Genomic DNA, 27,242 nt, shown 5'->3' with positions numbered 1-27,242 from the left:
TTCAGTCTCGTGAGATGGTCTTAGATTTTCTCTTACAGCGGGAGGGAATTCACTTCCCTGACCCCCGTCTAAAGGTTCAGAGATATGGGAGGTGTGGGAAGCCCATCTACCAGTGAAGACAGAAGCAAAGAACTTGTTGAGTACTTCAGCCTACTCTATCTCTTTACAGCCTGTTCTCTCTTCTCAGTTATCAGTGTTGTTACTCTCTCCTTTCTGTCTCTCTTCTGACCAATTTACCTGTAGAACCCCTTCTTGTTATTTTTCACATCCCTCACCAAATTCAGTTCCATCTGAGATTTATCTTTCCTGATTCCATCTCTGCATGTCTGGACACTAGCCCTGTATTCTTCCCAGGGCACACACACCCCTGGTTCTACTGCCTGTACATTTCCTTCTTCTCCCTCAGGTTGACTATCAGGTCCTTGCTCAACCATGCCTGTTTCCTGCCTCCTCTGCTTGATTTATTATGCCAGGGGAGGGAGTGTGCTCTCAGGAAGGTATTCTCAAAGAGCTGTCAGCCCTGTTCTGTTCCTACGTCCCTAAGGACTGTTTCCCAGGGGATCCCATCCAATAATTTTTAAACAGCCTGAAGTCCACTCTCCTGATTTTCAGGGTTCTCACTCTGCTCTTTGCCATGCCCATATTCCTTAAGATCATGAACTCAACTATGGCATGGTCGCTACATCTTAGACATCTTAGACATCTTGCCTCCAATCTTAACCTCTTTAATGATCCTCTGAATTGGTGAGCATGGGGCCTAGTAATGCTTCATTTCTGGTTGATCTGTCCAATATCTGGACCAGGAAGTTATCCTCAATGGGCTCCAGGAGTCTACTGAATTGCTTGCAGCTTGCTGTGTTTTTTTTCCCAAGAGATATCTGGGTGGTTGAAATCCCTGATCATGTCGAGAGCCTGCAAGCACAACACCTCTTGAAGCTGGAATAAATGGTCTCATCAACAGGTTTCCCTTGATCAGGCAGCCTGTAGTAGATCCTGACCACCAAATGTCCTTCACTGGTCTGGTCCCTGATTTTAAACCACAAGCTTTCAACCTGTTCATGACTGTTTCTTAGAAACAGCTCTTCACATTATATCCACTTAGCATAGAAGGCAACTCCCCTGCCCCTCCTGCCTTGCCTATACTTTCTAAAAAGTTTATAGCCCCCAGTCTAAATATACCAGCTGTGCAATTCTCCCATCATGTTTCTGTGATAGCAATTAGGTCATAGTTTCCTAATTGGACCACAGTTTCCATCTCCTCCTTTTTATTTCCCATACAGTGTACACTGGTGTAGAGGCACTCCAGCTGGTCTATTGGCCACACTACCATCTACATACCAGCATCTAACAGCTGAGTGTATTTTCTCAATATGATTCTCCAAATGTAGGCCAGATTCTGTACCTCTATTGAAGACAAAGCCTAATTAAATCAGTCTCAACACAGTATTGGACCCATTATGTCACTGTTCCTATTTTATTTTGTTACCTTGCAAGTACTTTAACTATACACTTGCCAAGGTAGGCAATTGCCCCTAAAGTTTATTTGTTTTAGACTTACTGCTGCTTGCCAGAGATGCTGATGGGTATAGCCATCAGCTATAAAGCACAAAGGCAGGTAACTATCATGCTTTTGTTTTGGTCAAGAAGCTATTTCCTTTATCACTAGTGTGCAAAGTACACTGGTATTTGGCTGCACTCTCCTGCTTCCTTATGTTCTCTTAATGTTTATAGCTATTTCTACATAACAGACAAGTACATAGAATTTTTATTTCAAATAACAGGGAATTTTCAATTCTTGTTGGGTAGAATACCCAAGCTGCTACTTCTTTTTTTTTCACTCATACCAGTGTAAGTCTATAAAAACTCCCCTAGAATCAGTGCAATTCCTCTGCTGCAAGGCAGAAAAATCCATGGATTCCTGGAGTTGTGAGCTTACAGTTCATAAAATTAACGACAAGTCTCTTCTTTTAAATCTAGCAAATGAACCTCTTATGTGGTGAAGAAGTATACTGGCAAAAGGGGAATCAAGGTAACATAGTGAAAGCACTAACATTTTTTAAGTTGTAATGATGGCAAACTAGAATCATTGAAAGACATCTTTAATATATCAGGTAGAAGGCAAGCATGCATATAGAATCCTAGCATATTCTGATTTGGAATGGGATGCATGAGGATCATAGAATCCAACATCTGACTCCACCTAGGACCACCCAAAATTCAAACCCCATGTCTAAGGTATTGTCCAAACACTCCTTGAACTCTGGCACTTGGTGCCATGCCCACTGCTGTCTGGTGCAGAACCTTTTCCTAACACCAACATGACACTCTCTTAACACAGCTACACGCGGTTCCCTCAGGTCCTGTTGCTGTCAGTGCCTGCCCCTCTACTCCCCTCTCTCCATAATAATTTATTTTCAGACTCTCATGATGCTAAATTTACTAAAACAGCTTCATATTTTCACCAGTTTTCAAGAAAGAGAAAAAAACCATTATTCTTCATCAACAGCATTTAAAGTTTGTAAGGTGATTCCATTAACATAATAATTTTTGAGCTTTCAGGGTTTCCCTAATTGTTTTTGCTAGTCTTCCACATCATTAGTTTTGCTGAATTCCAGCTCCACTTTAGCCTAACATTTACTTTCCCTCCTTCATGTTTCTCTTTCAGGATGTTTCCACGATCAGGCCAATGTTCTCCACCCTTTGTGTTTTTGCTGTGTTTCTTTTTTTGTATGGTATTTTTTTCTTCCTATTTTAGCCAATTCCTCCCTCCAGGGGAACTGAGTTCTATACCTGTACTTACAGTTGTTCCCATTTCACCCTCTCCAGCTCTCTGTTTCAACGTCTCAAGAAATCCCGTACTTCCTTCATCTCATCAATTTCCTTCAATAAAGTGTTGAAAGGATGTGTAATTTCACTGCTCCCATCTTTCCCCTGTCTTCTTGTGCATTCTTTATTCATTTGTGTTTTAAGAAGTTCATCCATTACTGCAAAGATCAGAAGCTTCTGAAATAAATGAGAATGGCAATCTTCATGTAAATCACAAGGTTCTTGAAGTGGACTTCAAAAATACAGTCAAACTGATGATAAATACTGGAAGTAGTAACATTAGGAAGACAAAGTATGCTTCAGAGTCCCGCAATACATTGTATTACATTCAGTGTGCCGTTAGAAGGCACTCTGGAGGCTTTAATATTGGAAGGCTCCCATTTCTCACTACATTTTTGTAGATATGGCACACGTATCTTTCCAATCTTTTCTATAAATCATCCTGATATTCTTAAAGAGAAGGTTTATCAAGTCTAGCACAATCTTTAATGTAAAAGAGAGTGCCTAGAGCCTATAACTTCATAAAAAGGAGGTGGCAGGCCTTCACAGAGAGGAATAAAAGCTGAAGGTACAAAGATACTTTAGAGGCTGGCAGAAACATTTGCAGTAAGGAAAACAATTCTTCATCTGACTGGCTTGTGAGGAATATGTACTTCATGAATTAAGAATTTTGTGCATTAGGAACATGCTCTGTTGCAGAGTGGTTACAAGACACATCCTGGGCAAGAGCTTGGTAACCATGGGACTAACTCTATTTACTGACTGAAAAGCATACCTGTCAAAAACTGAAGCGCATCGATGTTAGAAATGTTACATTGTCATGTGCTAACTCATCTACATAATTCCATTATCAGAGAGTCAATTTTGCTTTATTTATCTTCAAACCCCTTTCTGAAAACCAGATAATCTTACAGGTGAGAGGATATGCCTGAAGGTCACCTAATCCAACCTGCTGCTCAAAGTTGCAGCAGGTTTGTGAGGGTCCCTGTCAGTTAAGTTTTAATATCACCATTCTGATCACCACCTTTGAAGCCAGAAAATCCATCCAGTTCCATCCAGCTCATTACTCACTTATCTAACTCCATATCTCAACAATTTGTCTATAATAATGCTATAGGAGACCATGCTGGATAAACCTACTTACCTCTCCAGGCAAGCCTTTGGAACATATGCCATGGCAGAGCTCTGAAAAAAGGAAATAATTTTGATGTCTCAAACTACAGTAAAATTCATGAGACAAATCATACATCAAAATTTTTACTTATCTTGCAGTGATTCACCTCCATGTAGCCCTAGACAGATATCCTTCTGAACTTTCATAACTGAAAAAATGACATGATGAAGTCCCGCTGGTCAGAGACAAGTTGTATAAGAGTAATGTCTTAAAATTCAGTGGTGCTATAACTAATTCTTCTTTCACAAAATCCTCCAATAAATGGTGTAGGAAAGCTAATTTGCATGGATTCCCCAAATCAAATGATTTGTTTAAATCCCACAGGTTTCTTTCTGCAGAAGACTAGGAATTTCCTGTTGTTTTCAAGAAATCAATGTTTTGACATCTCTCCATATCAATATATAAATTCTCAAAAACATACTTGAGCTCCTCAAAGAATGTAAATTTCATAAAATTTGTTTTCATCGTGTGCTACTTAGATGGACATCATGCAGAAATGTTATATGAGCTGTGTGTTCCTATCTTTGAAATTTATAATTAAACCCAAATGTCAATTTGATTTATTTTTAAAATCTCTCTCAAATCCCTTATTAGGTAAGAATACAATTCTACAAAATACAGCAGAGAAAAAATTAGATCCTCGAAAGCTGCAGAGTACAGGCACACAGTCTTACATGAAAGCACCAGATTCAATAACCTTCAACTCTGATTTAAAACTATCAAAATAATTTACAAATATGAAAATGACATTACCTGAACCTATTCTTTTTATAGGTTCTCCAAAGAGTATCCAGAACTACTTCTTTGACTTTCCAACATGTTTGTAGGCACTCATAAGAGTACAGCAATTAAAAAAAATCTTTCATTTTACGTCAGCAGTATTCACAATGCTTGAAGAAATTGGCTCTGACAGTATTCCCTTTTTATGTATACACTCCATTAATTTCTGCGCTGTCTTTGCTCTACCAACTAACGTTAACATTTAAGGGTAGGATAAAGTAAACCATTCTTGCACCCCTTTAAATGTCTAGCTAACCTTTAACTTTTATTAAAATCAAGTTTTCAAGAACCTTGTCTTCAGTTTGTAGAAAGTAAACATACTCCTTACAATGGAGCGTTTAGGTCTTGGCCAATCAGAGGTTTGCAAGCATGCCTGCCCGGAGCCAAGCAGCAGGAGTTTGCACTACACAACCTAAGCCTTTGCAGGCAGGCCCTTCCACAAGGGAGATTTTTGTTCCTAAGAAAATGCAAAGCTGGTCCCTAGTCTCTTCTCAAATCCCATAAACCAGCTTGTGACTGTGCACTACTTAGACTGATGATTGTACAACAAAGGGCTAGAGAGAGAAAAGACAGCAGGCAGTGAGACCATTTGTGGCACTGGAGAAGGTAGCACGTGTTAACAGGGTGGGAAGGCCTAGTTTGGATATACTGAACATAAATTGTAGATGCTGCTATTTGTCCATGTCCATATTAGTAAAGTCATATTACATCCTTCAACTAAGCCCGTGAACAATCATTGTTATTTCAACAAACCACTTTGACACATACTAAAAGGTTTTGCACTCACTGTGTACAGTTTTGAAGCAAATAACAAAACTAAGGACAGTACTATTGGCATGATTTTTTATTATTTTTTGAGGATTTGTCTGGGTGGGAGCTCTAACAATCAGAACAATAGCTTAGTTGCTGTGTTTATTTTTTCCACGAGCTTTTGTACTGGTTAAGACTACATGACTACACAGCAAGCCTTTGCTTAATTAACAAAAGGTAACTTGGTTAATCCAACGTCTTATATTAGACAAACAATTTAAGAGAGACTGTTTGCCCAAAGGCGTCTGCTACTGTAAACTGAATGTAGGGCTCTATGAAATATATTATGCTGTCACAGCAGACATTCTCAAGATTTACATTAGCATTATCTTAATAAAGAACCTGGTCCTGTATTTACATGCACAAGAATTTTTCTTTTGCCTAGTTGAACAATCCCTATCACTTAATGAATGACTTCTTAGGAAAACACGTAGCTATTGATCAATTCCACACTTTCCTGCCTCTTTGTATAAGTAATTCTAATAATCATTCAACCAACAGCAACTCACAAACTTTCTTAATATGACTCTCCAAGAAGACTTGGATCAATGGCACATTTTTTAATCCTGGTGCCCACATCTAAACTCAAGAAGGGACCTGAAAAGAGAAAAGAGAGTTCCTTAACAGGAGGGGAAAAAAAGAAAACAAACAACTACAAAAAAACCCTCAAGGAAACACTCAAGCACAGCTCCTCATCTGCTGGCCTGCTTGTATTTCCATTCCTAAACACACACACCCCTAAAACAAAACTCAAAAGGCAGCTCAAAGGCAATATACAGTAACTGGCCTTGTTTTGCAATTAAAATTGCATTCAGAATCCTTTATCAGTATTAACTTTATGCTTCCTAAAACATGCAGCAGGTTTTAATCGCACATCACTCACCAATATGCTGCTCCTTGTGGACATAAGCAGTCACTCTGAATCTCTAAATGCACAGAGGAATTTACACAGAAAAATATGGAACGATCCAATTAGTTCTAGTTTCTAACTGAGAAGAGATGAGACTTGGTACTCGGGTACCATAAGAACATTTTAGAAGATGCTAAAAACCAACAAATCCACCAATGTATGTTGTATGCCTTGGGAGCATTAATTAGTAGCTTCTGCTGGAGACTGCAGGAACATGTTGTACACAGACTGCACAAACTGAGGGACAGGTAACTCTGTGACACCTCCTCTATTACCTTAAATGACTGTGGTTGTAGGGGCAACTTCAACACAGTGAAAGTAGAGGCTCCTAGTCACATAACAGATTCAGCTTTCTAATGGTAAACCGAAGAATTTCTTACTTCTCAGAAGAAAAAGTAGCTAAAGCATCCCCACAAAACACAACAAAACAAACACCAGGCTATGATAACAGACCCCTAAATGGCACAGCTCATAGAGAAATTGGTGCTGACAGGCAAAGTCAGAATGGTTTCCCATAGTCCAAAAGATTTTGAAGCTACTACAGAAGAAAAAATTGCAGCTATGTGGTTTATGATATAAAATCTATACATGAATTTGCTCACATACATAAATTAATGCCCCCCCAAAAAATTCAGATTAATTTCTGATAGGTGATAAAACCTTACTAAAAGTCTGTCTGCCCATAGCTCCTTGCCTCTCTCTGCAAGACAGCATCCACAAGTGCGTCTCTCCTATTTCCATGGCACACAGGGTATTGCTGTTTTTGAGACAACAACAGACCTCTGCTGATGGTACTTAGGTCTAATGCAGAAGCTAATCTTAAGCTTTGTACAAGACAATGTCAATTTATTTAGCACATCTCTATGTTGCGTATATCTCTGTATTATCTGTGGATAACAACTTTTAGCAGTCCAACAAAGTCAAATCTAAGTAAAAGCAAGCTAAGTTGAATATACATATATATGTATATTTAACCTTCATAATCACAATCAAATGATGCCCATCTAAGGGCCATGAAGAAGTACAGTTTTCACCAAAAGAAAAAAATGTGAGCAAGAACAAGGTATCATAACTGATAAACACATTGAAAGAGAATCACAAACTACCAGCCTAGGAAGAAAAATATATTCCTTTTTTCTATAATGAAATGTTTTTAATGTTTTAAATACTGTTTCATAGAATCACAGAATTGCTCAGGTTGGAAAAGACCTTCAAGATCATCAAGTCCAACCACAACCTAACCATACTACCCTAACAATCCACCGCTAAATCATGTCCCTACGCACCACATCCAAATGGTTTTTAAACACTTTCTGGGATGGTGACTCAACCACCTCCATGGGGAGCATATTCCAGTGCCTAACAACCCTTTCTGTAAAGAAGTTTGTCCTGATATCCAACCTAAACCTCCCCTGGCGCAACTTGAGGCCATTTCCCCTTGTCCTGTCACCAGCGAGAAGAGACCAACCCCACTCTCACTGCAATCACCCTTCAGGTATTTGAAGAGAGCAATAAGGTCTCCCCTCAGCCTCCTCTTCCCCAGACTAAACAACCCCAGCTGATAAATTTCAAGACTGTCTTCTAGCTTTCTCCTCTGAAGATGCTGTGGAGAGGTGTAGTAATAGGCAGATGTTTGCTGTTCTGGAAGTGCTGATTGAATCTCTGCTGTTCTGCTCTTTGAGCTTCCCATACATTTGCCATGTTTCCCACTCTCCCTTTTCTCTCCTTTGGACTGTAAGCTTGTAAAGGTGAATACAATCTTCTTGCAAACAAATATTTTCAGTGGCCACTGAAATCTGCCTCTATGTACACACAAAGAAAAGAAGAAAGAAAAGGAGAGGGAAAGAAAAGAGAGGAGAGAGAAAAGAAGAGAGCAATTAAAAGGAGAAATGAAAAGAAGGGAGAAATGAAAAGATAGAAAAAAGAAAAAAAAAGAAAACAGAATTGTTGTTTTAGCACATGCAATGCCGGAAGTTTGATTTGATACAAATAATCCCAAAAACTAAAAGCTCAGAAATAGAGATGTGACTAGGGACTCACAAGTCTATGCCAAGTGCTGCAAATGCTTTTCTCCAAGTGTTACTTGCTAATGTTGGCTTCACTCTTGGACGAAGACAGAGCACCGAGCTGCACATTGTAAGGGAAATCGGTGAAAGGGAGTACACTGAATATGCTTCTTAATTATCAGTGTATTAGAAGTGGCTCCTCAGAGCTCAAAGTAGACATTAATAGGTACTTGGCTGAGTGAAAAATGCATGATTTTCCTTTATCCATGACCAAGTAAATTAAAAATGAAATAAAGCTTTTGTGAAACACTCATTGATGCTTGCTCATTTATCAGGGAAGATAGAATGGGACTAGGCCCAGGAGTCATATTTTCTTGACCCACAAATACTCTGTTCTTATAATGAGTTCATCATGATTTTCTGCATCCCCTGTGCTGAGATCTGAGGAAGATCTCTTGCTTGTTTTTCTCACCTACTGTTTGGCTCAGGATCTGCTTGAACAGAGCTGGTTTGTGAATGCCATGCTTGCAAATATAGCATATAGTTGGCACTAGGAAGGGGAGAGGCTCTATTTTTAGCTACATGGGGCAGTACGGGCTGGTGGACATCCTTACTCTCTGATGGTCCCTGAGATGACCTTCATAGGAATACACCTTCTACTTCTCAATAAGCTATGACAAGGTCCAAAGGTTTGTCAGATTGTTCCCCTTACCTCCTCCCTTCTCTTTAGTACATTGGAATTGCTTAAATGTATTAAAGAACAAAAGGCATTAGAAGCTGCTGCATCTTCTGAATGGAAATCTGAGAGGTTTGAGGGAAAAAAGGAAGATGCGTGCTGGAGATGGAAAGTACTATGGAACACTGAAACCTAACAAGTTTTCTTGGATACTATAAGGTGTTACTAAATATATAAACATCTTTGTTCTCTTTAACTCCTGCCCAGATGAATAAAAAATGTTTTTTTTTTTCCTCCTCAAACTATAAGGTAGAAAACAGCTTAAATAACCTACAGAGAAACCCCAATGAACTGGCACCCAGAAACTGCTGGGTGCCGATGCTGACAGGGAGCAGTAGGGTATGTAAGATCTTTTTATTCTTATCAAAACTATTGCACAGATCTTGAATAAATATTGAGCAACAACTCACAGCATGGGATGGAGTGGAGAGATAGATGAGCACGTGTGATCATGACACTTATTTCCTTGCAAGTATAACTCCGCTACTTGTTCAATTTTGCTACCTTAAATGCCTCCATTAAATTGCAAAGTGCATGAATTGCATCCATAGTGATAACTAAGGCACTGAGGAAAAAAAAAAAAAAGGGAATATTGGCATGGTACTTCGGACAAGAATTAATCAACTAGCACATTTCTAATGTGACCACTGTCAGGTCTGAAATCTCATTGTACACCGTGTAGCCTGTTACTGAGATGGTGAAATACCAGCGGCAATCAGGACTACTGAGGATTTCAATACTGCACAACCACAGAACTTGTCAAAAACCAGAGAACTGCTAATTGAAGATAGAAAGAGATTTGTCTCGAATACACTATGGGAATATGTCAAACTTAGAGAATTCCCTCATAAGGAAAGTCTCTGTAACCTGGGTCTGTTCAGCCTGGGGAAAAGAAGACTGAGAGGGGTTCTGATAAATATTTATAAATATCTAAATGTGGGAGGCAAATGGATGAGGCCAGGCTCTTCTCAGTAGTGTGTAGTGATAGGACTAGAAGCAATGGCCTAAAATTTGAACATAGGAAGTTCCAGACAAACACGCAGAAGAACTTCTTTATGATAAGTGTGACGGAGCACTGAAACAGGCTGCCCAGAGAGACTGTGGAGTTTCCTTCAATGGAGATATTCAGACCCATCTGGATGCCTTCCTGCATGACTTATTGTAGGGAACTCGATGATTTCTTGAGGTCCCTTCACACCCCTGAAATTCTGCGATTCAATGATTTGCTCTTAAATATACATTTTCTTAACGGTACCTTAAATAACTTTTTGGATTTTACCTTAATGAGTTAATTCTGTGTTGATGGTTGAATAAGCGACTACTACTTGCCAAAACACCCTTGTAAAAGCAGCTGTTGAAATCAAGTGGCTCTTTCCTGCCTATTTTTAAGATTTAAATAAACAATGTTTTTATCAACAAAGCAGCCTCATTTGTGAATTCTAGACTGAGCAGCCACAGACTGAAGACAAAAAAGATGAGTTTCAGTGTAAAGAGTAATGCGCAGTGAAGTAGGGAGCCTGGTTCTCCACTCTGTACTAACTCTAAGTTAAACACTATTTACACAAGCGGAATACACTAATCATAAAACCTTGTTAAACGTTGGCTAATAATTATACCTTGTACTTATTAAGTGCTTTTCTCTTGATCATCTCAGAGCCTTCTGCAAACACAAATTCATTTTTACAATGTTGTAGGAGTAGCTAAACAATTGCTAAAGATACCAGACCTCCAGGGTGGAAATGGACCCTCTATTCTATAGAACAGGATGATATTCAACATCCTTTCAGAGGTAAGGGAGGATTCAGTAACGCTGCTGTGAACTGTACAAATCTGATGTTTTCAGCTCTCCTGGAGTTTTTATGTTAAAGGTAGCATAAAAATGAAGCTATAATTCCTTTGTGCTCTGTTCATAACAAAAAAAATATTCGTTTCTCATTATTACAGGTCCAGTTCTTCAGCCAGTGACACAAAGGCATCCCACAAAACAAACCACAGACCAGAAAAAGTCTGAAGCATAAACATTAGGAAGGCCAGTCAGCTGTCTTAATCTGATAAACCGCTTTTAGAAACAAAACAGTTGTTACTTGTTTGTGGGCAGTTTTTAATGGCTTTTTGTTGCATTTTAAGGTGCTGACTTTCAGTTTTATGACAGTTTTATGAATTATTTTTCATCTAATTTTTTTGTTTAATAGTGATGATGCCGTGACTACAGAAAAACAACAACAAAACTCTTGTCTTCATTGGAACCAGTGAAGAAATACAATACATAAATTACATATCAGCTATTACATGAATAGCAACATGAAAGTTCTCCAAGCAATTTGTATGGCTAGCAGATGGTACAGGCTCAACTTCATTAAAAAGCAGCAATGTGGGAGACCAGACTCTAGGTTAAGATTTCCACTTGACTATCTTTCTAAAAACAGTATGTGGAAACAATCAACTTCTCCAAATATTCATGTGTGTAGTAATATGGGCACTAACTCTGACCAATTGAAACATTACCAATATCAAAAGATACATCTAATTTTAATGTGGCTATGGTCAGAGTTTTAATATTAAAAAAAAAAGAATAAAAGAGAGGCATGGGAACCAAGCATTAAACACTATGGAAAACACCTATTCTCTAGCAATCAGCTGTGCAGTTTCCAGGGCTATCCTCTTCCAAACTACTTTCCTTTAGCAAACTGCAGATACTATTCTTTTAATTCTCTTTCTCTTCTTCCCTTCAGGGCTCACTGCAATGCTTCTCTTTTTGAGTCTTTTCTTTGTTTTCCTAATCAAATAATCTCCTTCCACTTTTATTGAGCAACATCTACTTTAATCAAATTAAATAAACCAAACAAAAACCTGCTGTGTCTATGCAATACTTATTTTGCTTGTTTGTAATAATCAATTGTTCAGCTCTATGGCACACTTGAAACTGAAATCTTCAGCCATTGACTATCTTACTCTGTTTATACAGAGCCTCTTGGAAAAAGATCATACTCTTAAATGGCACTGAGGTCTTATCAAATTAAATATAACCAGCAGCAACAGGATTAATTAATTGTACCAATGGTTCATCCATGAGGGGAGGTCTAGCCAGATAGATGGAAACAAAACCAAAACAAAGAAACACAATCACTCACAACAATTAACATATTTTAAAAACCATAAACACTTAAAAAGTTTTTTTAAGCCAACAATGAACTAAAACACAGTTATTAAAGTAAGTTCCTTTCTCAGAAACTTCTAATCTAAACCATTATAAATTATTCCTGTTTTGGGCTGAAGTTCCAAGAAGTTTGAATCAGTTTTACATCTTCCAGCAGCTAATGAAGACTGGATATGCGTAGACAAAACATTCTGCTGTTATCTCAGTAGACAGAAAAAACAAACAGAATATTTTATAGCCTAAAATAATTTCTCCACAGAACATTTTTGAGACCACGTGACTGTGCTAGGAAAATATATCAAGTTATTTTGTCATTTTGGTTTGAAATATATAGATGGCTCTTCTGCCATTTCTCTAAATACTGAAGTCATTTTTCATTGGCCATACAAGAAGCTGGGTATACATATAGTTAAACGCTGCTGAATACACAGCGTTTCAGAAAAGGCAGCTTAATGGATAAGAACATATGCCCCTTGAGTGCCATCAGTCACTCAACCAAAAGTGAGCAGAGGGTACAAACAACAGGTTTGACCATAAAGTTGGAGATGAGGGCTTTCTACTTCAGCCATGGATTCTAGCCAGATAAAATAATAGCTCTGCACTGTGGGAGAAATGCCTGCTACATCTCCCCAAGCAAGGCAGGGCTCTGGGATATGCAGTACCAACGGCAGTGCGCAGTCTCCTGCCCACAGCGCACGTTGCCACTGGGGCCCTCTACCTCTGCAAGCTCTACTTCCAGGTCTGCAGCAAACATGATCCCAGTCTTAATCTTCCTTTATGATGTCGTTTCCTTGTGTGCTGTACTTATTCCTGTGGAAAGTCACCCACATACCCAAACCAGATCAAACATGCAGGCATGTGGTTACTTGCGAGGCAGAACTTGCTAGTGCAGATGTCCACTGCACTACTGTGGCCACACTTGCAGGACACCAGTCTGGTTTCCCATGTGGCACAGCACAAGCCATGTAGACAGCAGTAGTCCTGGAATCTCGTCACTGAACTTCATTGCAGTGTGCATTGATATTTGAGCTTACTGAGCCTGCTATTAAGGTGCTAAACATTCTAATTATCCAAATAAGGATATAGGTGCTGTATTTCATTCTGAAAGTTAGAGAATACAGCCGTCCAATATTTTTTTTTCCAAAGTCAAATTAATGCAAGATGTGATGTTATCATTTAGAGCAATAACAAAGCAAACAAAAGTAATGGCCACTAAGCCTGCAGTAAGTAATTAATATCAAGCCAGTAAAAAACCGATACAGAAAGAAACAACTTTGAAATCCAAGAGAAATTAAATCAATCAAAAATTTAAAAAATCTGTTGTCTTTAAACACCAGATTATTTCCTTTGCACACTGTTCTGATATCATTCACATTTTAAAAGATATTTTATTCTCCCTCTCCATAAGTATCTATTCTCCACTGTGAAAAACATATTCTCTTCCAAGTTTACATGTACCCTGCTACAGATGGAAGAGAACCTCCCTCTCTTTAACTTAAGTCTTTGCTGAAATAATGAAGAGCCTTTAATATGTTTGATAAGGAATTTAGGACTAAGGAGGATGTTTTCCTTGTTTTCACAGCAAGTTTACATAAAGCAGGGAAATTAACACAGATTTACAAGTCTTAACTTCAGTCATCAGGATAGCCTTTCCCTTAGTTGCTAATCGTAGGACACTCACCCTTTACTTTTCCCATCTAAGTAATGAACAGGCAGGTAAGATCTGCTGAAAGGTCTCCAAATGGGGTGATCATTCAAAAACAAGTGTCCACGCTAGCTGCAGGAGCCACCTCCTGCCATGTATTCCACTTTCACCTTGGGGTGCTTCATGGTAGCATCTTGCTTCCCAAAGTCCGAGACCTCTCTCACTCACTACTTTTCCCATGAGACCATGTGCCTCTCACTTTGTTTCTGAAATCTCTGTTCCTTCCTCTGTAGCTCCAATTCTGCTCCACCTTTTCTTTTCTTTTCTCTAAGTGTAAAAGAGGACTTATGTGGTCACTCTGCTCAGATATCTAGTAAACTTGTTTAACTATTAGACCAACAATGGCTGTGGTAGAAATATCAGAGCTACTATTCTAAGTAAATATAGGGATGTCATCCAGAACCTTTCCACCAAGTACTTTGAATCAGCACCTAGAGAACAAATTTTGCAGCTTCTTTATGACTTGGCTTTGGTTCACACTGAAGTCTTTATACCATTTACATCTGTGGAAAACTTCATAGCTCTAGACAACATCTTAAGCTACAGAGGCTTCCAGAATTGTTGGCCTCAGTATTTTAAAGTGTAGGACACAAACAAGGCAATCAAAATAGCTTGTGAATTTAACCATTTCACAATGTTTATCTTCTGCTGCAAATACGATTCAATTGTCTTGGTGATTTCATCTATCCTTTGATGTCACAAGTGCTTTCAGATTCTTTAATCTAGTCAGCTCTTCCAGCTAGCTAATAAGATGATTCTCAGTGCAAATCAGAGGTTTCTGGTCAATCTCTGCAAGGCGAAACCATGAGGTTTGGGATACCAGAGCACTACTCAAATTGAGCCACAGTTTATCGGGGCACAGGAGGTGTTTTATAAACTGCCTGTAGCTGCCCTCGCAGTTTTACAATAGACAAAGTAGTCTATGGCTGTGTGCTAAATGAAAAGTGCAGCATAACATTTCCCGAGGAGGGTTACAAAACCTTGTTAGAGAACAGAACTATCATTTTTCCATCTCCAATGGCTGATGATTAAGACTCCTTCATGTCACTCAGCATGCATGCAGCAGTCACAATGTAAAGTGCATTGAACAATGGGGAGAAGCATATCCAGTAATAACATCCATTATTGCTTTTGTACATAAGAAACATCTGCTTTCCTCAGCACCATCTGCTGGACATCAGCAGAGGCTAGAGGCCATCAGTGAAAAAAACCACTTTTCTGTAAGTTTTTATATCATCCTCTAAAATGGAAGAGGTTATTTCTCCCCCAGCAAAATCTCTATAGAAAGATAAAGTCCTTATTAAATGTCAGTTTGCAAGGTTTGTTGTTGGTAGTTTTTGTTTGTTTTTTGTCGGTAGCAATTTAGCAATATCTAACCAACATCTTTTCAATTCCCATCATTTCTATACATCTTTTTCTCAGGGGAGTTAGACACACTGAATTCAGTCCTCTCGTAGATGATCATACTCTCCTGGCATTGTAGATCTTTGCTACACATATTCTTATCCCATCCTGTTTCTTGGAAGAGTTAGCTGAAAAAAAAAAAAGAGGGAGAAAACAAGGAGGTGCTCTAGACAGAGCTCTTACACAGTGTCTAGCCCACATTCCACATTTTAAAAGGAGTCAAGGAAACTATTAAATAGAGCCTACAACCAGAAGGCAGCACTAGGTTCATCTAATCTGACTTCCTGAATAACACAGACAGCTAATCCAGACAGTTCAGAACTGACAGTGTTCAAGAAGTGTTTGCACCAATGATTTTATTCCCAAAATTATCTGGAGACAAAAGAGAAAACATTGCTGGAGTAGTGCACAGCAGTATGCATTCTTTTTTTATACAGAAGGGCTCTGCAATGCAGTATACCAAAAGCAGTTTGTTTGAGGGTTTTCTAATGATTGGTTTTACTCTTGTCAGAAACTGTTGACTCATAAAAGAGCAAAACTTTTCATGGAGCAGTACCGGGCATAAAGCAAGTTTCATTAGGAAAAGTATAATTTCCAGTTAAAACCATAGAGACAGAATAATAGACATGGAGAAGAAAAGTAACAGCAGAAAAATCCAGTACTTAGGGCACTTAGAATCGTAGAGTCACCAAGGTTGGAACAGATCTCCAAAGTCATCCAGTTCAACCATCCACCTACCATCAATACTTCCCCACTAAACCATGTTCCTTCGTACTATTTCCATAACACAAGGGAATTTCAGGTTCCCCTTTCCCTTGTCCGCCATCTGTACTCACAGAAGTCACCTTAACGTCAGTGTACCAGTTGCCTGGCCTTACTGCTGGGTACTTTTGGGCTGCTCTCTTCTCCTTCTGCAGCACTTCCGCCCTTGGAAGTGGCTAATACCCACTGGGCCTTGATGTGAAATGGTCCCACAGTCCTGTTGTTGCAGAATGTCCATTTACTTAGGACACTGGATTCAATGAAGTATAAACTCTCTACTCCAGTGAATGTTTCTTTAAAGAAAATGAAACTACCTCAAAAAGTTTATAGAAAAAAACATGCCAGAGAAGCCAATAATACAGTGGACCTTGGCACTTATCCTAGAGAATGAAGATTCAGGTTCAAGTCTTTATTCTTGGTTTTTTGATCTTCGTCTTCCCCCCAGTCTCCCAATAGGCACTTTTTAAAAAACGTAAAATAAAGGTAACAGGCTTGGTTTTATCCCAGTATGGAACTGGATTCTCCCCTCGCCCCTTCAATAAAGAAGTATATTGTTTTTGTGCCAAGTCCTACTTTCTGTAGTTTTGTTTGGATAGAGCAGTACTGCACTTGCTCCACTTGCTTCAAGTCCCTGAGGTAAAAGGCACAGGAAAATCTCTTACCCAATATTTTAATATTGGACTCAAATATCTGAGTGCAGGAAGTTTTACACTTAGCATATCAGTTGCAAAATGAAGGCTCAGGCTTGTGTCTTGCACATTCCCTCGGTGTCCAGGCCTGTGCTGGTTTCCATAAGCACATTCATTCTCATAGATTTTTACAAGTCTGGAAAACATTCTCTTCAAACAATTTCTGTTGGGTTGAGCAGGACAGGCAACATTACAAGTATGATTTCACCATCAAAAGAAAAAAAAATCCTTCACCTCTCCTCATCTCTAATTCATATTTTGAATAAAGCAAATTAAATTTTTTAGAGCTGGGATTTCAAGGTAACCACCTTTATATTGGAAGTCTTGTGCATTTAAGCAAAAGGCATTTGTTTTTTCCTGGATGCTTATCTTGCTCCAAATGATGGATTTGCAAAAAAGGGCAGCTGCAATGGCTGCTAGAAAGGTTTTGTGCGTTTAACTGATTCTTAGCTTCCGCAGGTTTAATTATGATTAACTAAGTGATTTATGCCTTCTTGAAGTACATAATTCTCTCCTGACAGTTTCACGATCAGCTGCAGGGTCAAGGAGGAACCTCAACTGTTGGCTTATTGCAAGTAAGATAAGCCATGAATGGTCTAAAGTTCTCCTTTTATATAGTGGGAGCCAACTTCTGGTAGGCAGTAATAAAGGGGAGGAAAAGGGTCACATGGCTTCCTAAGGTTGTTGAGTATTTCAGAATGGGTATTTATGAGAAAAGGAATTGATAAGAAAAGCTAGACAGCAGCAGACAAAACTATGGTTTTATTTTGTTACCACTGCAAATAGAAGGCGATTCTTGAAACATAATTATTTGGAAAGCAAGGATGAAAAATCCTTCACGCAGTATTGCACAGCACACTGCGTTAGATGGAGCTCATGAACATTAACTGATGTATCTGGCTGAGAAAAGATAGTTCCACAGGACCAAGAAAAAAAGTATTGAATAAAAAGATGGAAAAAAAAAAGAAGCATTATCTTGTGATTAGGGCGCTATGCTGGGAATCAAGATGTGGCTTCAGATGCTTTTTTGGCCACTCGTTTGCTATCGATAGTCAGCCAGTTGAACTCAAATTCAACAAAACATGAAAGCAGATGCCTAAAGTTCCAGCAACGTGCAAGGCACCCAGGGAGTATAGGGATGCAGTCTGTTGTGCTTACGTTGAAACACCACACGTCAGAAATGATGTTTCAGTGATGTAGGCATGTTGGGATCAATAGAAGAGGGTGAAGCCAGCCTCACCTTCAGGTAAGGCAGAAACACTGGAATGGCATTGAAGACAGTCACACAGGCATGTTGGACAAGGCAGCCTAACCCATTGCAGCATTCTGCTGAGGGGCAAAGATGAAATTTCATGAGCCAGTTGAAATGACTAAAGGTCAGATTCCATCAGGACGATGATCCATGTGGAATTCAGTAAATTAGGTCTGGGTTGCCTTGCCCCAATTTATTCCTTGTTTTGCCAGTTGTTCTTGTGTTTTCCTGCAGTAAGACAGAAGATCTTGTGCAGAAAATACATTGTTAATTTTGTTTTTGAATTCATTTTCAGCTGCAGCAGTCCACAGATGCCAAAGCCAACATAAAGGTGTCTAGGAAAGCCCATTCCTTTTATTGATAGGCCCCAGCAATGTAGGTTTAAAGAGAAAGCAAACCTGCACTACATGGGGGGGGGAATCTTGTAAGAACTTGGTGACCTGGAAAACTCTTCCTGAACAACTTTTGTTTTTAAAGGTAAAGCCAGCCCACCTTGTGCAAGATGATCATAGCCACTCAGGGACACAAGACCAGAGCTGACAGGATGACACCAAAGAACTCCAGAAGGCAGGAACGTGACTGTGTGCTCATTTAATCTTCTGTCAAAGTGAATGAGTGTGGCACTGCCTTGGAACCATATGGGAATGCAAGGAAACTCATTCTACAGGGTTTCCAGTAGGGAAATCAGACATTCTGAGCATCATTATTTCATCTGTTTACTTGAAGAAAAAACAAGTCTGAACATGTGTGATTAGTGGGAGGCTGAACAAACTGTGCAGATCTGCTGAAGTTACTGCATTTGAGAATCATAGAATGGCTTGGATTGGAAGGGATCTCAAGGATCATCAAGCTCCAAACCCCCTGCCACAGGCAGGGCCACCAACTTCCAGATCTGGCTCTAGACAAGGTTGCTCAGGGCCCCATCCAACCTGGTCTTGAACACCTCCAGGGATGAGGCATCCACAACCTCTCCGGGCAGCCTGTTCCAGCACTTCACCACTCTCTCAGTAAAGAACTTCCTCCTGACATCCAATCCAAACCTTCCTTCCTTGAGCTTAAAACCATTCCCCCTTGTCCTGAATGTAAATGAGAAAGGATTATTCAACACAGAATTTCTCTGGCACAGCCCACTCTATGTACAGTATAATTATATTTTGTTGGTTTTGCACTATTACATCTCAAGTTTAGGGCACGTTTGCCATCAATTCTTTGGTAAACAAGTTTGACAAAAACAAATAGTTTTCATGTACATGTGCTTAAAGCTTATTCTAATTCTTATCTAAGTCCTTATTGTAATTTACCAGCTGGCTTCCCCAGCTATTTTGGTGGAATAAAATTTTGATCAGTTAAAAGAAATAGAAGTTCAACCCTTCAAAACAAAAGCGCAGACAAGTTTCCTAATATTCCAAATAATTACTTAAACAAAATCTGTTCTTCTTGTTCAATTTTCTGTATTTATTTGGAGTCAAGCAAAAAGTTGTAAAAATAGCATTTTCCAGGTTGTTGAGGAAAAAAAAAAAAAAAAAGACTGCTTTCCATACAGTTCAGAATGCTATGCACAAGCTGAACAAGAGAGCAAAGTTTAACAGGACCAATAGTCAAAATATAGTCAAAGAAATATTTTTGTAACTGTTCCAACAAGGCAAAGCAATGGATTTTAGAAAAAAAATTATAGAAATTGTAATTTGTACCAATGTCCAAATAAAAATTAGTTTTTGTGATCATCAGAAAATAGAAAAAAGTCCAACTATGGAGCAAAAAGTATCCTGAAATAAAATTATTTGAAGAAATGAGATGCAGCCATTAATTAAATTCAATAGACTACTGATAGATGAGCTCTCCATGTCTAAAACATTCCTAGATACTAAGAATTCAGTCAGTTTACCTGAGAAGTTCAATAATGAAGACAAATTATCTTTATTACAACCATCTTTGGTGGATGACTATTGCTTCCTGGAAGCAGAGACACTGCAGGCAGCCATGTAAATCACAGAAACAGTGCTGTTGTGGTCAAGAAGTGTCAGGACCCAATTACTGTTGTAAAGCCCAGGTGTGGGACAAACAATACTTCTCCTCAAAACATTACACAACTTATTTTAGAAAATATTTTATTTTAACTTGGATAGTTATTTTTAATGTTTCATATAAATTCTGGAGACTCAGTTTGTGGTAATTCTGGCCCAAATTTCTTGCTGCAGAAGTATTTATAAGTGAAGTGGTTAGATCTGCATTCAGATATATTGAAATTACCCTAATTGTGAGGATTATTTTGGCTTAATTGATTAACTAACTTGTAAGTTCATGTTACTTGCTAAATTTAATCATTAGAAGTTATAATTAGTGATAATCCAGTGTGACTAACCAAAGATTTTTTCATTCTATTTCTTCTGAAAACCCTACTTAATGATGTGAAAATCATTTCTGACAGTTTGTTTCCAGACTGTGGAAGAACTGAAGAGAGCCACAAAAGCTTATACTGTACGAGTGCTAAGAAATAGTAGTACTTCTATTGGGTGCAATCATTTGTATGTAAACTTCAATAAAATTCAAAATGTGCTTGGATAAGAGAAAGAAAAGATTTTTTAATTATTCTTCCCACTAGGCTGGATCACTACAACCTTTCAAAAGGAGTATGTTATGGTGTATTATTGCAATTATTGCTGGTATAATAATTTGAATTCCTATAATATCTTCCTTGCTGAGGCATTCATAAGTGCTTCTAAATGACATGTAGACAGCAGATTCATCTTTTGCACTCCCACATATGACAAAAAGGAGAAAGAACAATACTAAAAGAGCATAACCATATAGAAAAGTAAATGCTAGCTCAGGACTATAGTCTGGCACTAGCAGTGTATTCCTATGTCTTGCAAGCATTGACCAACTTTTTAAGCTAAGCTCTATTATTTTGAGTGAATGATGCCTAAAAATCAAAGCTAGAGAGTATCTGGATTTCTTATGGGCAAAGAGTCCTGAAATGAGTAGTACAGTAAAATGGTAACCTTGTTAGCTTTCACTGCTGCATTAGAAATGGGCAAAAATCTTATTTCTGCTGCCCTAGAACTGAATACGATCAGTGAAGCCTGGAAATGATGCTGTATCTTTCATTAGGACTATTTTAAATGGAAGTAAACAGTACAGAAAAACAAATGGTTTATAAACATTCACCAACGTAATTTAAGATTATATGAATATAACTGCTAATTTCACATTGCTTTGAGGATTTTTCTATGTGAATTCAACAGATTAGGGTTTTGTTTTGTTTTGTTTTTCTTAAGATTGAATTATCTTAAAAGAACATCACTTCTGAAAGGAATAAGATGAAGAACAAGCAGTTCTTCAGTTTGGTCGCAGACATAGTGCCTTGAATAAGAGTCTGAGTAGGGAATTAAAGGAAGGATGAAATAAACAAAACCAACAACAACCAATACCAAAAAAAGGTATGGAGTATTTCATCTGAAGGCTATCCATGGAATAAAAGAGTACATCTCATACTCTGTATTAAAAGAAGAGCATATTCAAAACACTCTGAATAAACTAGTCTTAGCCAAAGAGCTTTATGAAGCATCTGAGGACAAAAGAAAACCTACTGAAGTGATTATAGCAGTCTCAGTCTCAGTGTTAAAGATACGTATTTTCAATTTGTAGGTAAAAAAAAAAAAGTGTTTCAGTAACATAAGATGAACTATTGAAGTAGATACCAATCATAACATGAATACAGGTAAAGCAAAGACAGTAAAAGGAAAAATTGAATATCCATAAGAAATAATACAGTTCTTTGGTTCATCTTAACTGAGTTATTGGACGCCACAATCACACAGAATCACAATAAAATAAAAAGACCAAAAAACAATCCACAGTGGTTATAAGGAGAAGGTGAGGAAGGAAAGCCTATATGGTACTTCTACTAAGTATCCTTCTATCTGACAGTTTCAGCTCAACTTATTTCCTGAACCTGATGTGATTTAAGTGTTCTAAATACACACACAGGCTTCCCTTGGTGCACTAATTTCCCAGAACCACATTATTACTGAAGGAATTCCACAAGTCTGCTCTCAATTTCCTGAAGAAAAATCATCCCTTATTCTTTTGAGCTTGTCTCCAATTATGTCCACTCAAGTGGAAAAGAGGGTAGACTACCCAAGACCTCCGTTGATACCATCACTGACCTCTAGGCTATCTCCTCCAAAACATGTTCAAGCTGCAGAAATCTAAATTACTCAGGCATTCTCATACAGACGCTATGCAATTAATCATCCCTACTGCCTTTTTTTTTTTTTTTTTTAAACCCACTCTAGTTCTATCATGCCCTTTTTGACATTAAGGGAAAATAAACATACCCTTTACTCAGAAGTATGGGCAAACTATGGATTTTCATGCTGGCACAACGATGTCTCCTATTTTGATCATTCTTGCTTTCCTAATAATTTCTAACATTTCCTTTTAGGGGTTGAACAGAGATTTTAATGAAATTATCTATTACAGTGACAAGATCAAAAAAAGGTCACATCAGATTCCTTACTGACAAATCCATTCTACAATACACATTCTTAGCTTCTTCCATCTTGCTTTCTAGAGGAAGCAAAATTAAACAAAATAAGATTTCCTTAAACTACCTACTGGCCCAAATAACAATACCAATTTGAACCAAAGATCATACAAATATGCTAGAGAGTCAAATTCCTTGAGGCAGAAATGGAAAGAGCACGTGTATCAGACTGGTTATAGATAGTCATGATTTCACCACACTTCTGCTCCAAAACAGTGCAACATGAACCATTTCCTTGCAGCAGAGCTTATTAGCTCTGAGCAAACCCACAGACATACACAAACCGCTCTTGTGCTGCCAGCCTTGATCACAGACACTATTAGCTTCTGATGGTTACACCAGGTGCTTTGACATTCCACTATAGAACACCAAGAAGAGGAGAGTGGAAGAGCTTGAAGAATTAAAGAAGCATATGAAACAAGATAGAAATGAAGCCACAGATCCCAGTTTCCAGGCCAGTTCTCTAAGCAATACAGTAAACCAAGAAAGGACCCCTTGATTTCTAGTGTTTTCACAGTTCTTGAAAACACTCATGCAATAGTTCCCAAGTTTTTCTTGGAAAGAGAATGAAAGAACTTTCCTCCTCCTCAAGAGAAGCTTACACGTTTCATTTGCTCCTGATGAAACATTTAGATAAACACGATACTTTTTTTTGTTATTGAATTGCATGCATGCTTTAAAAGCAAAGTGTTTTTACTAAACAGGACTTCAAACCCCGCGTAAACTCCCTGACCAATTGAGAATCGAAGTGTGTTGTGGTGGCTCAATCAACACAGCTCTGTTTCAACAAACCACAAATTTTGTATCCCTAATAGGTCATTGCTGCCCAAAGGAAGCCTCATCAATAAGGAAAGTGCTCACACAGATTAGAAAAGTGTTCAAGTGGGTAGATTTAACAAGCCAAAATGAAAATAAATAAAATGTCATCCAGCATCTTTCCTCTTATTTCTGGTTTATAAATCTACTCCAGATCTATGGAGGTATTTTACTACAGATCACTTTGAAGGAACTGTTTATCAAAGACATTTTATTAAATACTTTCAGACTAACAACATTCTGGTTGAGCAACATCAACTTACATATCCTTAAACAAGGAGAACAGAACAGGGTTTCTTGTGATTGCTGATTCTTTTGGGGTCTGTTTGAATCTATCGGGCTAAATGATTTCTATATAAGTGTATTGAGCAACTCTTATTTTAAAGACTGATAAAAATAGCAGGACAAAGCCCTCCCATTAGTTCCTGGCACACACTAAACGGAAATGCACACCTCACAATGAGTAACACGTGTATTTATGGGAACAGCAATACAGAGTATTCCAGGAACGTATGCCACAGAGTCATATTAATAAACACTATTATGTCAACTCAGCTTGAAGTTTGACAGAAGCTGTAGAGAATTACCAAAATGTCTGCCTGTTGTCCGGAAGCAAAGAATAAACTAATACCAGTCACTGTCCCTCTGCAAGCACAAACCATACTCTGCTACAGTTTGGCTAGTGAAGGAGTCCAGGATCAATATGGTATCACTCCTGTGGCTTCCCAACAATAATTTCTGTTTATATACAAAAAAACCCAACAGATTAAACCAAAAAGAATTAAAGTCAAGCACTGTCATACAGAACAGAAAGAGATATAGAAAAAATATCTGTCAGCAGTATTTAAAATTCTGCCAAGACTCAAGAGAAAAATAGTAGGACCAGCAAGTATACAAGTTATTATAGCCCCATTTAAAGTACAGTCTAGCCTATAGAGCAGGCGGTGGGGAGAAAAGATTATACACAGAAAAGTGTTTGAAGATAAGGTCAGTAGAAACAGAAGGCTACATTACTCTCCTTATTTAGAGGAAAACAGGTCTAAGAATGAAAGCTAAAACTCTTCATCTATACTTTTGTTTTAATGTGATTCTTCTCTCCTGCTCCATTACACTTTAACAAGTGCATCAGAATCTGCTACCTGATATGACCTATAGAAATGGTTTATTAGATGAAGACATTTTGAGATCTAGCATATTTTCATAGCTTCCAACAAGTTTCAGTGTATTTCCTTAATATATATATATGAAAATTACATATTAGAATAATAAGGAATTCTTCTTACCATATTTAATAAGATACATACCCACATTCTATACTAAAAGTCTTATTATAAATGAGACAGGAAATATCTGCACTGCTGAAGTCTACTGAACAATATTTACTCTTACATACAATATTACTAAACTAACTGGTTTGGTTGAATGCTTCCAGGTTTTTGTTTTTTGTGTTGTTTTTTTTTTTTCCTCAGAACGATTTTTGTTGTTGCTGTAGCTAAATGGAAAAGAAGATGTACGATTACAGCCCAAACAGTTCAATTAAAAAAAAAAAAAAAAAAGAACAGAAGAAAATAAGGTTTATCACCGTTTTTAGAAATAACTTACCTTTTTTTTTCCAAGAAAGAAAGAGTATTCTTATGCTTGAAGACAATTTTATTCATCCACTGAAAATTTAACTATTTGAAAATTCACAATTCAAACAAGCCTTTAAGTTTTTTCCAAAGCAGCTTCCTAAAGACTCCACTAAATGTTTTCCATCTGGGGGCACGCCAGTGAAATGCTGTTGACAGACTAATCTTTATTCACCTCACCTTTATGATCAGGATTTTTTGCAACTGGTTTTTTGGCCCTTGTTTTGTTGCTGAGTTAAGCTTGGTTTAAGTAGAGAGGAAAAAAAAATGAGGCAAAAAGGCCAAAGTCAAAGATTGAAACTGAACAGAGGGGAAAAAACAACAACAACAGCAACAAATAACAACCAATCAACCAAGCAAAAAAAAAAAAAAAAACAACCCAGCACCTGGACATAAGGATGGAAGTTTGGAAGTTAATCAGATCAAGAGTAGCTCAGTAAAAAGACACGTACATGGCTGGGAACAATAGTCGAAGACTGGATGAAGGAAAATCTGAATTTAATAGATAAATTCCCAACTATGGTTATTCATTTTCTGTAAATATTATTTGAAACTGTAGCAAGTTCAGATATAGTCCTTCAGAAGGAGCAAGGAAATAGTCAACTTATAAAAAAATAGAAAAATTCTGAATTGTTCAGGTTAGTAAAAATGATTTTAAGGGATACCTCCATAAATACTTTGCTATTAAGGACTATTAAAGCTATAGGACAACTTGAAATGGAATATTGAAAACTTGAAACTTGAATATACTACCTAAAAGTAAATTTAGGCTATAAACTATTCAGTATTAAATGTTGAAAAGAAGAGAACTTGAAATAGCCTTTCAAAGTGGAATAGATGTGCTAAAAAAAGCAAAATACATTTAAAATGAAGCATTGATAACTGGAGATTGGTACAGGTTACTGTGCAAGGCACAACATTTTCTAGAAGAATAAAAATGAGGCTTATGTGAATATGCAGGAATAAAGCTGAACGGGAGCAAAAGAGTGAAAAGGTAGAGGTGGACTTGTTATTGATTTCAACTAGCATGGCAGAGAGTCAGTTACATGCTACTGACTCCTGTTGAAAAAGTATATTTACTTTATGGAGCCAGAGAATGACTATAGGAATCAGAGAAGAGCAAGGTGGAGGCTCACAGCCTCTGGAGAAAAGACTGGGGCGTTCAGAGGTCGAAGATCTTTTAAGGTGGTACTCTGACTAGTGAAAGTTTGGACTTCAATGATAGGCCACAGTGGCTGTAGAGCTGGTTGTCCTCCAGAATTAAGACATAAAGACAAAGTAGGAGGAAAACTAAGATAATAATTTCATGTGATATAGTGCAGCTTGCAACATCTTCCAGACTTTTCTGGGAGTTTTCATCGGAAAAAAACACAAAACTAAAATCTAACTCAGACCCAGGGCAACTCAAAAAAAGAGCAAAACAGCAACAGTGGTTGCTGAAGCAGACTCACCTGAAATTGCACCTGACTGCCTCTCTTAAAATCCCAGCTGTAGCACTGCATTCAACTACTCTGAAAATGAAAACATAAAGTAGTATAAGTATTCATGAAAGTATAAACCTTCTAAATGTCTCACAAGTCAAGCATTTCTTTGTCATGTTAGTTACAAGTTCATTTTTTAATTGCCCAGTGAACAAACAGCATTTTCCAGAGAAGTTAGTAATCTTTGTGGATGTTAAAATTCATTCATAAATATAGGTTTAACATTCCAGGGCTTTCACATTGTACCTCTACACTTACTGCAATACATGACTGACTCTTGGCATGTATCTTTGTGCCATGTGTACGTATATATTTGTTTTACAGCTAAGAACTGGGAATGGCTCCAGTTTGAAACAAATGATTGTTTCTGTTCCAGAACTATGATAGGAAATATCTTAAGCTTAGCAGGTATTGATTTAGATAGCAGCTTTATCTGCTGAATAGATGAAGGAAACAGGAGTGGTTCATAAGTGAGTAAATGTGAACTCTGTCCTGAAATCCACAATATACTGAATACCCTTCCAGCTTTCCATCATCACAGAAAAAATTAGAGCATA

The 27,242-nt window shown here is 37.9% G+C and overlaps 1 long non-coding RNA gene across 1 annotated transcript; it reads right to left on the bottom strand.

Annotated features, from left to right (window-relative positions):
* On the bottom strand, window positions 2,563–26,718 carry LOC110392804. Its single transcript, XR_002434629.1, has 3 exons — window positions 26,656–26,718; window positions 3,971–4,011; window positions 2,563–3,003 (listed from the first exon to the last, which is right to left on the bottom strand). It is a non-coding gene; the product is annotated as an uncharacterized LOC110392804 (long non-coding RNA).

This window comes from Numida meleagris, chromosome 1 (genome assembly GCF_002078875.1).
Source record: "Numida meleagris isolate 19003 breed g44 Domestic line chromosome 1, NumMel1.0, whole genome shotgun sequence".
Classification (NCBI taxonomy): Eukaryota; Metazoa; Chordata; class Aves; order Galliformes; family Numididae; genus Numida; species Numida meleagris.
This window is presented reverse-complemented; position numbering and strand designations above follow the sequence as displayed.